The sequence below is a fragment of the Anomaloglossus baeobatrachus genome, unplaced genomic scaffold (genome assembly GCF_048569485.1).
Source record: "Anomaloglossus baeobatrachus isolate aAnoBae1 unplaced genomic scaffold, aAnoBae1.hap1 Scaffold_243, whole genome shotgun sequence".
Classification (NCBI taxonomy): domain Eukaryota; kingdom Metazoa; phylum Chordata; class Amphibia; order Anura; family Aromobatidae; genus Anomaloglossus; species Anomaloglossus baeobatrachus.
The window spans coordinates 389,700-403,713 of record NW_027442056.1 but is presented as its reverse complement, the minus strand read 5'-3'; the positions used below and the strand labels follow the sequence as shown (position 1 = coordinate 403,713).

The window sequence follows — 14,014 nt, the reverse complement described above, 5'->3', positions numbered from 1 at the left end:
GCAAGCTCTTTTTCCATCTCCCTGTTCTAAAAATCCATTTAATATATGGTCCCCAGATAGGGGACGTATCAGATATTAAACTGATAAGAACAGATACTACACTTGATCTTAGCCAAAAGGCCGAGAAGCGATAACCAGAATTGGTTTGGGCCTCGAGTGGCACCCTGGCCTATGCCGGACACATCTTAGGGAGAGAGAGCGAGAGGGAGACAAACCCACGCCTACACAAGACATTTTGTCACCCAAGCCAACCCTTGAAAAGGCTGCTTTGCAGAGCAAAAACAAGAAGAATGGTGCGTTTTGCAGCCGCCGCCCACTGCAATGAATCTGAATAACTCCTCCTTTAGGGCGCAAGCAACTCCCCTCCCCCTTGCAGTCTTTCCAATTCACGATACAAAAAGACGGACAGGACAGGTTGCCTGACTTTCCGTCACTGCCACCCTTTTCCATCCTTACCCGTAGAAAGCCCTTTCATCATCCCCAAACCCTAATCTTTTCCCTTTCCTTCCCAGCCCCCAAACCCTGCCCTCTGTACCTTTCTCACCACCCGCTTCCCTTCTCCTGTCATCCCCCTACCACCCGGGAAAAAAAGAGATTGCCCCCTCCTTCCACTAGCCCACCCTCCCACCCAAAGAACAACTTCTTCTGCGCAGCTTGTTTTCTAGGCAGCAGCGCTATTGTGATGTCATCGGGGGGCATTGTGACAAGCCGCCAGTGTTCCGTCTCTTCATGTTGTGCACTGTTCAAACCGAAAATACATCAACAGGCAGGCTACAGAAAAGCTTACTAACAAAGGTTAGAGAGGGGCTTTCTCAGAGGGCTTTTTACAGTTTGTCTATTCCCAATTAGCCGGTTTAGTATACTTAATGAAAGTACTAATTCTTTCATAGGCCGCCCATTCTTAGTATTTGACGTTCAGGTAACAACAGGTAACTTTATTTGGAGTGGAAGCAGAGAGATAACACCAGATGCCAATTGTAGATCCTCTCACACCTGTGGTCACTGCAGCATCTGACTCCACTTTGTCAAAAAGGGATCTATTCCATTCAATTACACATGATCTAGATTAGACTGACAACAAGATACTGCACGGGACATAGCAGAGTTGGTGAAGTTGAGTGGTGATGAGTTTGCTATTTGGATGAATAAAGCAAGTAAAAAGTGTGTTAGATAAAAATTCATTTCAATTCGCTAATCGGGCTAATATGAATCAGGTGAATCGAGTTCTGCTTTTGGAAACTGGGTTAAGAAGGGGTGCACCGTTCCTGGAGGTACTGCAATACCAGGTCAATGCGTGGAGTGGACAGAGCAAGCTCTTTTTCCATCTCCCTGTTCTAAAAATCCATTTAATACATGGTCCCCAGATAGGGGACGTATCAGATATTAAACTGATAAGAACAGATACTACACTTGATCTTAGCCAAAAGGCCGAGAAGCGATAACCAGAATTGGTTTGGGCCTCGAGTGGCACCCTGGCCTATGCCGGACACATCTTAGGGAGAGAGAGCGAGAGGGAGACAAACCCACGCCTACACAAGACATTTTGTCACCCAAGCCAACCCTTGAAAAGGCTGCTTTGCAGAGCAAAAACAAGAAGAATGGTGCGTTTTGCAGCCGCCGCCCACTGCAATGAATCTGAATAACTCCTCCTTTAGGGCGCAAGCAACTCCCCTCCCCCTTGCAGTCTTTCCAATTCACGATACAAAAAGACGGACAGGACAGGTTGCCTGACTTTCCGTCACTGCCACCCTTTGCCATCCTTACCCGTAGAAAGCCCTTTCATCATCCCCAAACCCTAATCTTTTCCCTTTCCTTCCCAGCCCCCAAACCCTGCCCTCTGTACCTTTCTCACCACCCGCTTCCCTTCTCCTGTCATCCCCCTACCACCCGGGAAAAAAAGAGATTGCCCCCTCCTTCCACTAGCCCACCCTCCCACCCAAAGAACAACTTCTTCTGCGCAGCTTGTTTTCTAGGCAGCAGCGCTATTGTGATGTCATCGGGGGGCATTGTGACAAGCCGCCAGTGTTCCGTCTCTTCATGTTGTGCACTGTTCAAACCGAAAATACATCAACAGGCAGGCTACAGAAAAGCTTACTAACAAAGGTTAGAGAGGGGCTTTCTCAGAGGGCTTTTTACAGTTTGTCTATTCCCAATTAGCCGGTTTAGTATACTTAATGAAAGTACTAATTCTTTCATAGGCCGCCCATTCTTAGTATTTGACGTTCAGGTAACAACAGGTAACTTTATTTGGAGTGGAAGCAGAGAGATAACACCAGATGCCAATTGTAGATCCTCTCACACCTGTGGTCACTGCAGCATCTGACTCCACTTTGTCCAAAAGGGATCTATTCCATTCAATTACACATGATCTAGATTAGACTGACAACAAGATACTGCACGGGACATAGCAGAGTTGGTGAAGTTGAGTGGTGATGAGTTTGCTATTTGGATGAATAAAGCAAGTAAAAAGTGTGTTAGATAAAAATTCATTTCAATTCGCTAATCGGGCTAATATGAATCAGGTGAATCGAGTTCTGCTTTTGGAAACTGGGTTAAGAAGGGGTGCACCGTTCCTGGAGGTACTGCAATACCAGGTCAATGCGTGGAGTGGACAGAGCAAGCTCTTTTTCCATCTCCCTGTTCTAAAAATCCATTTAATATATGGTCCCCAGATAGGGGACGTATCAGATATTAAACTGATAAGAACAGATACTACACTTGATCTTAGCCAAAAGGCCGAGAAGCGATAACCAGAATTGGTTTGGGCCTCGAGTGGCACCCTGGCCTATGCCGGACACATCTTAGGGAGAGAGAGCGAGAGGGAGACAAACCCACGCCTACACAAGACATTTTGTCACCCAAGCCAACCCTTGAAAAGGCTGCTTTGCAGAGCAAAAACAAGAAGAATGGTGCGTTTTGCAGCCGCCGCCCACTGCAATGAATCTGAATAACTCCTCCTTTAGGGCGCAAGCAACTCCCCTCCCCCTTGCAGTCTTTCCAATTCACGATACAAAAAGACGGACAGGACAGGTTGCCTGACTTTCCGTCACTGCCACCCTTTGCCATCCTTACCCGTAGAAAGCCCTTTCATCATCCCCAAACCCTAATCTTTTCCCTTTCCTTCCCAGCCCCCAAACCCTGCCCTCTGTACCTTTCTCACCACCCGCTTCCCTTCTCCTGTCATCCCCCTACCACCCGGGAAAAAAAGAGATTGCCCCCTCCTTCCACTAGCCCACCCTCCCACCCAAAGAACAACTTCTTCTGCGCAGCTTGTTTTCTAGGCAGCAGCGCTATTGTGATGTCATCGGGGGGCATTGTGACAAGCCGCCAGTGTTCCGTCTCTTCATGTTGTGCACTGTTCAAACCGAAAATACATCAACAGGCAGGCTACAGAAAAGCTTACTAACAAAGGTTAGAGAGGGGCTTTCTCAGAGGGCTTTTTACAGTTTGTCTATTCCCAATTAGCCGGTTTAGTATACTTAATGAAAGTACTAATTCTTTCATAGGCCGCCCATTCTTAGTATTTGACGTTCAGGTAACAACAGGTAACTTTATTTGGAGTGGAAGCAGAGAGATAACACCAGATGCCAATTGTAGATCCTCTCACACCTGTGGTCACTGCAGCATCTGACTCCACTTTGTCCAAAAGGGATCTATTCCATTCAATTACACATGATCTAGATTAGACTGACAACAAGATACTGCACGGGACATAGCAGAGTTGGTGAAGTTGAGTGGTGATGAGTTTGCTATTTGGATGAATAAAGCAAGTAAAAAGTGTGTTAGATAAAAATTCATTTCAATTCGCTAATCGGGCTAATATGAATCAGGTGAATCGAGTTCTGCTTTTGGAAACTGGGTTAAGAAGGGGTGCACCGTTCCTGGAGGTACTGCAATACCAGGTCAATGCGTGGAGTGGACAGAGCAAGCTCTTTTTCCATCTCCCTGTTCTAAAAATCCATTTAATATATGGTCCCCAGATAGGGGACGTATCAGATATTAAACTGATAAGAACAGATTTTTGATTTAATGAAGCTTTCCAAAGCACCACAAAAAATGCATGACCGAAGTCACACCAAAAACAGTGCAAAGGCTAGGATTTGTGTGGACCCCACCGTGAGGAGAGGGTCCCCAAAAATCAACCCCGTCCCTCCGAGCCAGAAGGCCACAGCAAGGGTCAGGGATCTTCGGTGCTCCCCCAAGCCGAAGCCTGGTTGAGCCTTGTTGTTGCTCCCAGCGTCCACCCAGGCATCTTACCCAAGTGGAGTAGAGAGCTACTAGTTGTTGGTTTCGCAGCCGAAACTGCCCGGACCGTCAACCGGTGTTGGTTTCTCAGCCCAAGGCTAACCGGACCTCCAACCGGGTGTTGGTTTCTCAGCCGAAGCTGACCCAGACCTCCAACCGGGTGTTGGTTTCTCAGCCGAAGCTGACCCGAACCTCCAACCGGGTGTTAGTTTCTCAGCCCAAAGCTGACCAGACCTCCGACCGGGATTATAAAAATTTCCCTTCCTAGCCAGAAGGCCAGGATAGGGTAATATGCTCAAAAAGTATGAAAAGGCAAGGTACGGTGTGCTACAGAGCCCAAGACTTGCCGGGGTCCCAAGCCAGCAAGCTCAGACCCACTCCAGGGTCGTCAGTCCTGGGGCACGTTGTACCATAGCCCCCCACCCTTACTCAGTCTAATAGCCATGATCCTGGTAGGGCCATGTTTTCCTCTTGATGAATATACTATCCACCCAGAGTACTAGCAAGCGCAACCTTCCAGTGTGCATTGTATCATTGTACTAAGGTGGCCTGGAGCTTAAACCACCTCTTCGAACAACACTACACTTGATCTTAGCCAAAAGGCCGAGAAGCGATAACCAGAATTGGTTTGGGCCTCGAGTGGCACCCTGGCCTATGCCGGACACATCTTAGGGAGAGAGAGCGAGAGGGAGACAAACCCACGCCTACACAAGACATTTTGTCACCCAAGCCAACCCTTGAAAAGGCTGCTTTGCAGAGCAAAAACAAGAAGAATGGTGCGTTTTGCAGCCGCCGCCCACTGCAATGAATCTGAATAACTCCTCCTTTAGGGCGCAAGCAACTCCCCTCCCCCTTGCAGTCTTTCCAATTCACGATACAAAAAGACGGACAGGACAGGTTGCCTGACTTTCCGTCACTGCCACCCTTTGCCATCCTTACCCGTAGAAAGCCCTTTCATCATCCCCAAACCCTAATCTTTTCCCTTTCCTTCCCAGCCCCCAAACCCTGCCCTCTGTACCTTTCTCACCACCCGCTTCCCTTCTCCTGTCATCCCCCTACCACCCGGGAAAAAAAGAGATTGCCCCCTCCTTCCACTAGCCCACCCTCCCACCCAAAGAACAACTTCTTCTGCGCAGCTTGTTTTCTAGGCAGCAGCGCTATTGTGATGTCATCGGGGGGCATTGTGACAAGCCGCCAGTGTTCCGTCTCTTCATGTTGTGCACTGTTCAAACCGAAAATACATCAACAGGCAGGCTACAGAAAAGCTTACTAACAAAGGTTAGAGAGGGGCTTTCTCGGAGGGCTTTTTACAGTTTGTCTATTCCCAATTAGCCGGTTTAGTATACTTAATGAAAGTACTAATTCTTTCATAGGCCGCCCATTCTTAGTATTTGACGTTCAGGTAACAACAGGTAACTTTATTTGGAGTGGAAGCAGAGAGATAACACCAGATGCCAATTGTAGATCCTCTCACACCTGTGGTCACTGCAGCATCTGACTCCACTTTGTCCAAAAGGGATCTATTCCATTCAATTACACATGATCTAGATTAGACTGACAACAAGATACTGCACGGGACATAGCAGAGTTGGTGAAGTTGAGTGGTGATGAGTTTGCTATTTGGATGAATAAAGCAAGTAAAAAGTGTGTTAGATAAAAATTCATTTCAATTCGCTAATCGGGCTAATATGAATCAGGTGAATCGAGTTCTGCTTTTGGAAACTGGGTTAAGAAGGGGTGCACCGTTCCTGGAGGTACTGCAATACCAGGTCAATGCGTGGAGTGGACAGAGCAAGCTCTTTTTCCATCTCCCTGTTCTAAAAATCCATTTAATATATGGTCCCCAGATAGGGGACGTATCAGATATTAAACTGATAAGAACAGATACTACACTTGATCTTAGCCAAAAGGCCGAGAAGCGATAACCAGAATTGGTTTGGGCCTCGAGTGGCACCCTGGCCTATGCCGGACACATCTTAGGGAGAGAGAGCGAGAGGGAGACAAACCCACGCCTACACAAGACATTTTGTCACCCAAGCCAACCCTTGAAAAGGCTGCTTTGCAGAGCAAAAACAAGAAGAATGGTGCGTTTTGCAGCCGCCGCCCACTGCAATGAATCTGAATAACTCCTCCTTTAGGGCGCAAGCAACTCCCCTCCCCCTTGCAGTCTTTCCAATTCACGATACAAAAAGACGGACAGGACAGGTTGCCTGACTTTCCGTCACTGCCACCCTTTGCCATCCTTACCCGTAGAAAGCCCTTTCATCATCCCCAAACCCTAATCTTTTCCCTTTCCTTCCCAGCCCCCAAACCCTGCCCTCTGTACCTTTCTCACCACCCGCTTCCCTTCTCCTGTCATCCCCCTACCACCCGGGAAAAAAAGAGATTGCCCCCTCCTTCCACTAGCCCACCCTCCCACCCAAAGAACAACTTCTTCTGCGCAGCTTGTTTTCTAGGCAGCAGCGCTATTGTGATGTCATCGGGGGGCATTGTGACAAGCCGCCAGTGTTCCGTCTCTTCATGTTGTGCACTGTTCAAACCGAAAATACATCAACAGGCAGGCTACAGAAAAGCTTACTAACAAAGGTTAGAGAGGGGCTTTCTCAGAGGGCTTTTTACAGTTTGTCTATTCCCAATTAGCCGGTTTAGTATACTTAATGAAAGTACTAATTCTTTCATAGGCCGCCCATTCTTAGTATTTGACGTTCAGGTAACAACAGGTAACTTTATTTGGAGTGGAAGCAGAGAGATAACACCAGATGCCAATTGTAGAACCTCTCACACCTGTGGTCACTGCAGCATCTGACTCCACTTTGTCCAAAAGGGATCTATTCCATTCAATTACACATGATCTAGATTAGACTGACAACAAGATACTGCACGGGACATAGCAGAGTTGGTGAAGTTGAGTGGTGATGAGTTTGCTATTTGGATGAATAAAGCAAGTAAAAAGTGTGTTAGATAAAAATTCATTTCAATTCGCTAATCGGGCTAATATGAATCAGGTGAATCGAGTTCTGCTTTTGGAAACTGGGTTAAGAAGGGGTGCACCGTTCCTGGAGGTACTGCAATACCAGGTCAATGCGTGGAGTGGACAGAGCAAGCTCTTTTTCCATCTCCCTGTTCTAAAAATCCATTTAATATATGGTCCCCAGATAGGGGACGTATCAGATATTAAACTGATAAGAACAGATACTACACTTGATCTTAGCCAAAAGGCCGAGAAGCGATAACCAGAATTGGTTTGGGCCTCGAGTGGCACCCTGGCCTATGCCGGACACATCTTAGGGAGAGAGAGCGAGAGGGAGACAAACCCACGCCTACACAAGACATTTTGTCACCCAAGCCAACCCTTGAAAAGGCTGCTTTGCAGAGCAAAAACAAGAAGAATGGTGCGTTTTGCAGCCGCCGCCCACTGCAATGAATCTGAATAACTCCTCCTTTAGGGCGCAAGCAACTCCCCTCCCCCTTGCAGTCTTTCCAATTCACGATACAAAAAGACGGACAGGACAGGTTGCCTGACTTTCCGTCACTGCCACCCTTTGCCATCCTTACCCGTAGAAAGCCCTTTCATCATCCCCAAACCCTAATCTTTTCCCTTTCCTTCCCAGCCCCCAAACCCTGCCCTCTGTACCTTTCTCACCACCCGCTTCCCTTCTCCTGTCATCCCCCTACCACCCGGGAAAAAAAGAGATTGCCCCCTCCTTCCACTAGCCCACCCTCCCACCCAAAGAACAACTTCTTCTGCGCAGCTTGTTTTCTAGGCAGCAGCGCTATTGTGATGTCATCGGGGGGCATTGTGACAAGCCGCCAGTGTTCCGTCTCTTCATGTTGTGCACTGTTCAAACCGAAAATACATCAACAGGCAGGCTACAGAAAAGCTTACTAACAAAGGTTAGAGAGGGGCTTTCTCAGAGGGCTTTTTACAGTTTGTCTATTCCCAATTAGCCGGTTTAGTATACTTAATGAAAGTACTAATTCTTTCATAGGCCGCCCATTCTTAGTATTTGACGTTCAGGTAACAACAGGTAACTTTATTTGGAGTGGAAGCAGAGAGATAACACCAGATGCCAATTGTAGATCCTCTCACACCTGTGGTCACTGCAGCATCTGACTCCACTTTGTCCAAAAGGGATCTATTCCATTCAATTACACATGATCTAGATTAGACTGACAACAAGATACTGCACGGGACATAGCAGAGTTGGTGAAGTTGAGTGGTGATGAGTTTGCTATTTGGATGAATAAAGCAAGTAAAAAGTGTGTTAGATAAAAATTCATTTCAATTCGCTAATCGGGCTAATATGAATCAGGTGAATCGAGTTCTGCTTTTGGAAACTGGGTTAAGAAGGGGTGCACCGTTCCTGGAGGTACTGCAATACCAGGTCAATGCGTGGAGTGGACAGAGCAAGCTCTTTTTCCATCTCCCTGTTCTAAAAATCCATTTAATATATGGTCCCCAGATAGGGGACGTATCAGATATTAAACTGATAAGAACAGATTTTTGATTTAATGAAGCTTTCCAAAGCACCACAAAAAATGCATGACCGAAGTCACACCAAAAACAGTGCAAAGGCTAGGATTTGTGTGGACCCCACCGTGAGGAGAGGGTCCCCAAAAATCAACCCCGTCCCTCCGAGCCAGAAGGCCACAGCAAGGGTCAGGGATCTTCGGTGCTCCCCCAAGCCGAAGCCTGGTTGAGCCTTGTTGTTGCTCCCAGCGTCCACCCAGGCATTTTACCCAAGTGGAGTAGAGAGCTACTAGTTGTTGGTTTCGCAGCCGAAACTGCCCGGACCGTCAACCGGTGTTGGTTTCTCAGCCCAAGGCTAACCGGACCTCCAACCGGGTGTTGGTTTCTCAGCCGAAGCTGACCCAGACCTCCAACCGGGTGTTGGTTTCTCAGCCGAAGCTGACCCGAACCTCCAACCGGGTGTTAGTTTCTCAGCCCAAAGCTGACCAGACCTCCGACCGGGATTATAAAAATTTCCCTTCCTAGCCAGAAGGCCAGGATAGGGTAATATGCTCAAAAAGTATGAAAAGGCAAGGTACGGTGTGCTACAGAGCCCAAGACTTGCCGGGGTCCCAAGCCAGCAAGCTCAGACCCACTCCAGGGTCGTCAGTCCTGGGGCACGTTGTACCATAGCCCCCCACCCTTACTCAGTCTAATAGCCATGATCCTGGTAGGGCCATGTTTTCCTCTTGATGAATATACTATCCACCCAGAGTACTAGCAAGCGCAACCTTCCAGTGTGCATTGTATCATTGTACTAAGGTGGCCTGGAGCTTAAACCACCTCTTCGAACAACACTACACTTGATCTTAGCCAAAAGGCCGAGAAGCGATAACCAGAATTGGTTTGGGCCTCGAGTGGCACCCTGGCCTATGCCGGACACATCTTAGGGAGAGAGAGCGAGAGGGAGACAAACCCACGCCTACACAAGACATTTTGTCACCCAAGCCAACCCTTGAAAAGGCTGCTTTGCAGAGCAAAAACAAGAAGAATGGTGCGTTTTGCAGCCGCCGCCCACTGCAATGAATCTGAATAACTCCTCCTTTAGGGCGCAAGCAACTCCCCTCCCCCTTGCAGTCTTTCCAATTCACGATACAAAAAGACGGACAGGACAGGTTGCCTGACTTTCCGTCACTGCCACCCTTTGCCATCCTTACCCGTAGAAAGCCCTTTCATCATCCCCAAACCCTAATCTTTTCCCTTTCCTTCCCAGCCCCCAAACCCTGCCCTCTGTACCTTTCTCACCACCCGCTTCCCTTCTCCTGTCATCCCCCTACCACCCGGGAAAAAAAGAGATTGCCCCCTCCTTCCACTAGCCCACCCTCCCACCCAAAGAACAACTTCTTCTGCGCAGCTTGTTTTCTAGGCAGCAGCGCTATTGTGATGTCATCGGGGGGCATTGTGACAAGCCGCCAGTGTTCCGTCTCTTCATGTTGTGCACTGTTCAAACCGAAAATACATCAACAGGCAGGCTACAGAAAAGCTTACTAACAAAGGTTAGAGAGGGGCTTTCTCGGAGGGCTTTTTACAGTTTGTCTATTCCCAATTAGCCGGTTTAGTATACTTAATGAAAGTACTAATTCTTTCATAGGCCGCCCATTCTTAGTATTTGACGTTCAGGTAACAACAGGTAACTTTATTTGGAGTGGAAGCAGAGAGATAACACCAGATGCCAATTGTAGATCCTCTCACACCTGTGGTCACTGCAGCATCTGACTCCACTTTGTCCAAAAGGGATCTATTCCATTCAATTACACATGATCTAGATTAGACTGACAACAAGATACTGCACGGGACATAGCAGAGTTGGTGAAGTTGAGTGGTGATGAGTTTGCTATTTGGATGAATAAAGCAAGTAAAAAGTGTGTTAGATAAAAATTCATTTCAATTCGCTAATCGGGCTAATATGAATCAGGTGAATCGAGTTCTGCTTTTGGAAACTGGGTTAAGAAGGGGTGCACCGTTCCTGGAGGTACTGCAATACCAGGTCAATGCGTGGAGTGGACAGAGCAAGCTCTTTTTCCATCTCCCTGTTCTAAAAATCCATTTAATATATGGTCCCCAGATAGGGGACGTATCAGATATTAAACTGATAAGAACAGATACTACACTTGATCTTAGCCAAAAGGCCGAGAAGCGATAACCAGAATTGGTTTGGGCCTCGAGTGGCACCCTGGCCTATGCCGGACACATCTTAGGGAGAGAGAGCGAGAGGGAGACAAACCCACGCCTACACAAGACATTTTGTCACCCAAGCCAACCCTTGAAAAGGCTGCTTTGCAGAGCAAAAACAAGAAGAATGGTGCGTTTTGCAGCCGCCGCCCACTGCAATGAATCTGAATAACTCCTCCTTTAGGGCGCAAGCAACTCCCCTCCCCCTTGCAGTCTTTCCAATTCACGATACAAAAAGACGGACAGGACAGGTTGCCTGACTTTCCGTCACTGCCACCCTTTGCCATCCTTACCCGTAGAAAGCCCTTTCATCATCCCCAAACCCTAATCTTTTCCCTTTCCTTCCCAGCCCCCAAACCCTGCCCTCTGTACCTTTCTCACCACCCGCTTCCCTTCTCCTGTCATCCCCCTACCACCCGGGAAAAAAAGAGATTGCCCCCTCCTTCCACTAGCCCACCCTCCCACCCAAAGAACAACTTCTTCTGCGCAGCTTGTTTTCTAGGCAGCAGCGCTATTGTGATGTCATCGGGGGGCATTGTGACAAGCCGCCAGTGTTCCGTCTCTTCATGTTGTGCACTGTTCAAACCGAAAATACATCAACAGGCAGGCTACAGAAAAGCTTACTAACAAAGGTTAGAGAGGGGCTTTCTCAGAGGGCTTTTTACAGTTTGTCTATTCCCAATTAGCCGGTTTAGTATACTTAATGAAAGTACTAATTCTTTCATAGGCCGCCCATTCTTAGTATTTGACGTTCAGGTAACAACAGGTAACTTTATTTGGAGTGGAAGCAGAGAGATAACACCAGATGCCAATTGTAGATCCTCTCACACCTGTGGTCACTGCAGCATCTGACTCCACTTTGTCCAAAAGGGATCTATTCCATTCAATTACACATGATCTAGATTAGACTGACAACAAGATACTGCACGGGACATAGCAGAGTTGGTGAAGTTGAGTGGTGATGAGTTTGCTATTTGGATGAATAAAGCAAGTAAAAAGTGTGTTAGATAAAAATTCATTTCAATTCGCTAATCGGGCTAATATGAATCAGGTGAATCGAGTTCTGCTTTTGGAAACTGGGTTAAGAAGGGGTGCACCGTTCCTGGAGGTACTGCAATACCAGGTCAATGCGTGGAGTGGACAGAGCAAGCTCTTTTTCCATCTCCCTGTTCTAAAAATCCATTTAATATATGGTCCCCAGATAGGGGACGTATCAGATATTAAACTGATAAGAACAGATTTTGATTTAATGAAGCTTTCCAAAGCACCACAAAAAATGCATGACCGAAGTCACACCAAAAACAGTGCAAAGGCTAGGATTCGTGTGGACCCCACCGTGAGGAGAGGGTCCCCAAAAATCAACCCCGTCCCTCCGAGCCAGAAGGCCACAGCAAGGGTCAGGGATCTTCGGTGCTCCCCCAAGCCGAAGCCTGGTTGAGCCTTGTCGTTGCTCCCAGCGTCCACCCAGGCATCTTACCCAAGTGGAGTAGAGAGCTACTAGTTGTTGGTTTCGCAGCCGAAACTGCCCGGACCGTCAACCGGTGTTGGTTTCTCAGCCCAAGGCTAACCGGACCTCCAACCGGGTGTTGGTTTCTCAGCCGAAGCTGACCCAGACCTCCAACCGGGTGTTGGTTTCTCAGCCGAAGCTGACCCAGACCTCCAACCGGGTGTTAGTTTCTCAGCCCAAAGCTGACCAGACCTCCGACCGGGATTATAAAAATTTCCCTTCCTAGCCAGAAGGCCGGGATAGGGTAATATGCTCAAAAAGTATGAAAAGGCAAGGTACGGTGTGCTACAGAGCCCAAGGCTTGCCGGGGTCCCAAGCCAGCAAGCTCAGACTCACTCCAGGGTCGTCAGTCCTGGGGCACGTTGTATTATAGCCCCCCACCCTTACTCAGTCTAATAGCCTCGATCCTGGTAGGGCCATGTTTTCCTTTAGATGAATATACTATCCACCCAGAGTACTAGCAAGCGCAACCTTCCAGTGTGCATTGTATCATTGTACTAAGGTGGCCTGGAGCTTAAACCACCTCTTCGAACAACACTACACTTGATCTTAGCCAAAAGGCCGAGAAGCGATAACCAGAATTGGTTTGGGCCTCGAGTGGCACCCTGGCCTATGCCGGACACATCTTAGGGAGAGAGAGCGAGAGGGAGACAAACCCACGCCTACACAAGACATTTTGTCACCCAAGCCAACCCTTGAAAAGGCTGCTTTGCAGAGCAAAAACAAGAAGAATGGTGCGTTTTGCAGCCGCCGCCCACTGCAATGAATCTGAATAACTCCTCCTTTAGGGCGCAAGCAACTCCCCTCCCCCTTGCAGTCTTTCCAATTCACGATACAAAAAGACGGACAGGACAGGTTGCCTGACTTTCCGTCACTGCCACCCTTTGCCATCCTTACCCGTAGAAAGCCCTTTCATCATCCCCAAACCCTAATCTTTTCCCTTTCCTTCCCAGCCCCCAAACCCTGCCCTCTGTACCTTTCTCACCACCCGCTTCCCTTCTCCTGTCATCCCCCTACCACCCGGGAAAAAAAGAGATTGCCCCCTCCTTCCACTAGCCCACCCTCCCACCCAAAGAACAACTTCTTCTGCGCAGCTTGTTTTCTAGGCAGCAGCGCTATTGTGATGTCATCGGGGGGCATTGTGACAAGCCGCCAGTGTTCCGTCTCTTCATGTTGTGCACTGTTCAAACCGAAAATACATCAACAGGCAGGCTACAGAAAAGCTTACTAACAAAGGTTAGAGAGGGGCTTTCTCAGAGGGCTTTTTACAGTTTGTCTATTCCCAATTAGCCGGTTTAGTATACTTAATGAAAGTACTAATTCTTTCATAGGCCGCCCATTCTTAGTATTTGACGTTCAGGTAACAACAGGTAACTTTATTTGGAGTGGAAGCAGAGAGATAACACCAGATGCCAATTGTAGATCCTCTCACACCTGTGGTCACTGCAGCATCTGACTCCACTTTGTCCAAAAGGGATCTATTCCATTCAATTACACATGATCTAGATTAGACTGACAACAAGATACTGCACGGGACATAGCAGAGTTGGTGAAGTTGAGTGGTGATGAGTTTGCTATTT

General features: G+C 47.9%; 8 non-coding genes and 1 pseudogene across 8 annotated transcripts; all 9 read right to left on the bottom strand.

Moving 5' to 3' along the window:
- Positions 1-132, bottom strand: LOC142262287 (U2 spliceosomal RNA; annotated as a pseudogene; the record flags this gene model as incomplete).
- A 1,117-nt stretch (positions 133-1,249) lies between these two features.
- LOC142262274 (U2 spliceosomal RNA) lies at positions 1,250-1,440 on the bottom strand. Its single transcript, XR_012729712.1, has one exon. It is a non-coding gene; the product is annotated as a U2 spliceosomal RNA (small nuclear RNA).
- Positions 1,441-2,557: 1,117 nt separating this feature from the next.
- Positions 2,558-2,748, bottom strand: LOC142262262 (U2 spliceosomal RNA). Its single transcript, XR_012729701.1, has one exon. It is a non-coding gene; the product is annotated as a U2 spliceosomal RNA (small nuclear RNA).
- A 1,117-nt stretch (positions 2,749-3,865) lies between these two features.
- LOC142262296 (U2 spliceosomal RNA) lies at positions 3,866-4,058 on the bottom strand. Its single transcript, XR_012729730.1, has one exon. It is a non-coding gene; the product is annotated as a U2 spliceosomal RNA (small nuclear RNA).
- A 1,919-nt stretch (positions 4,059-5,977) lies between these two features.
- LOC142262261 (U2 spliceosomal RNA) lies at positions 5,978-6,168 on the bottom strand. Its single transcript, XR_012729700.1, has one exon. It is a non-coding gene; the product is annotated as a U2 spliceosomal RNA (small nuclear RNA).
- Positions 6,169-7,285: 1,117 nt separating this feature from the next.
- On the bottom strand, positions 7,286-7,476 carry LOC142262258 (U2 spliceosomal RNA). The gene has a single exon (XR_012729698.1). It is a non-coding gene; the product is annotated as a U2 spliceosomal RNA (small nuclear RNA).
- A 1,117-nt stretch (positions 7,477-8,593) lies between these two features.
- Positions 8,594-8,786, bottom strand: LOC142262295 (U2 spliceosomal RNA). Its single transcript, XR_012729729.1, has one exon. It is a non-coding gene; the product is annotated as a U2 spliceosomal RNA (small nuclear RNA).
- Positions 8,787-10,705: 1,919 nt separating this feature from the next.
- LOC142262257 (U2 spliceosomal RNA) lies at positions 10,706-10,896 on the bottom strand. The gene has a single exon (XR_012729697.1). It is a non-coding gene; the product is annotated as a U2 spliceosomal RNA (small nuclear RNA).
- A 1,117-nt stretch (positions 10,897-12,013) lies between these two features.
- On the bottom strand, positions 12,014-12,209 carry LOC142262308 (U2 spliceosomal RNA). Its single transcript, XR_012729741.1, has one exon. It is a non-coding gene; the product is annotated as a U2 spliceosomal RNA (small nuclear RNA).
- Positions 12,210-14,014: the final 1,805 nt, after the last annotated feature.